Source organism: Octopus bimaculoides, chromosome 20, assembly GCF_001194135.2.
Source record: "Octopus bimaculoides isolate UCB-OBI-ISO-001 chromosome 20, ASM119413v2, whole genome shotgun sequence".
Classification (NCBI taxonomy): Eukaryota; Metazoa; Mollusca; class Cephalopoda; order Octopoda; family Octopodidae; genus Octopus; species Octopus bimaculoides.
The window spans coordinates 36,212,968-36,214,315 of record NC_069000.1 but is presented as its reverse complement, the minus strand read 5'-3'; positions in this window follow the sequence as shown (position 1 = coordinate 36,214,315).

The following is a 1,348-nucleotide window of genomic DNA, read 5'->3' as shown; positions in this document are numbered from 1 at the left end:
AAAATGGAAAGAAAGGACGTACGCACTGGATAATATAATCGTAAATATACTATGTAATGAAGGTTACATTGCCTTTTATCATAAGTCTGCTAGATCAAGATCGATCAAATGTAGAGGTTAGATCGCTTGGTAACAGCGGCCGAATTCCCCTAGAATCACATCCAGCCGTGTTTTTGAAACAACTGGGTTCGTCACGACTGAAAATACCTGGTATCATATGGCTGTCAGATTAGGGCCGACCCTAGAACTAAATAGGCAAAAGCGCAAGCGAGACATAAACAATCGTGTTACGAGCTATTTATAACAGGTTGAGGGTGGAGGGAGGCGTTGAAAATGGGGGGGAAAATTACATAAATTTTAGCTGAGTAACTTATGTATTAAACTAACATGACGACCCTCCTACTTAAATACAGACGAACTGTGAAATATAAAGAGAGGGACATGATGCTCTGTCCGTGTATAAATTAACCCACGAAAGACAATCTTTTGCCAGTTGCCAGCCAACATAATAGATAATGTTTAGAATGTATAATATCTGAATATTTTTGTTATTGCTCTTGTTTTTTTATGGTCTCTGTTTTTTTGTTTTGCTTTGTTTACATTTTCTCACGTGAGTCTGATTGCATTTGTTGCATTAACCAAAAGTCTACTGGGAAAGGGAAACGTGCAAAGCCACATAACATTTTGTTTTACCGCTTGGACATCTGGCTGATGATGGAAGCAGTGGTAATTACAACTATTATTGACCATTTCGGAAGTTTTTTGGCGATCCGAAATCTTCGAAGCAAACCTGTAAACTTCTTGGCTTAATTGTCAGTCTGCAACTGCATTACCTCCCTTTGTTTCACTTGGCCACTCATTCAGCCAACGGCCACGCCCTTCAACGTGCTCTCGGTAGAGGTTACGAAGAAAGCCCCCAAGTGGTCGCTGGGTCTGGCTTGTAATAGCAGCCAAATCTCTGTCAAATTATACACAACCATCTTACATTCTAAATACACAAACACACGCACGCACGCACACACACACACACACAGGATTGTAACAACTCTATTACACGTTTAAACTAATATTGACAATGACCATGACGATGATAATTATCTTTTCTACTATTAAGCATGATGCCTGAATTTTTTTTTGGGGGGGGGAGTGGGTTAGTTGATTACATCGACCTCAGTTCTTAACTGGTACTTATTTTATCGATCTCAGAAAGATGAAAGGCAAAATCAATCTCGCCAGCATTTGGAGTCAGAATCTAAAAACCAGGAAGAAATGCCGCAAAGCATTTCTTCCTGGTTTGAGGAAAAGTTGACCCCTGCGTGATAACGATTCTGCCAGCTTGCTACCTTAA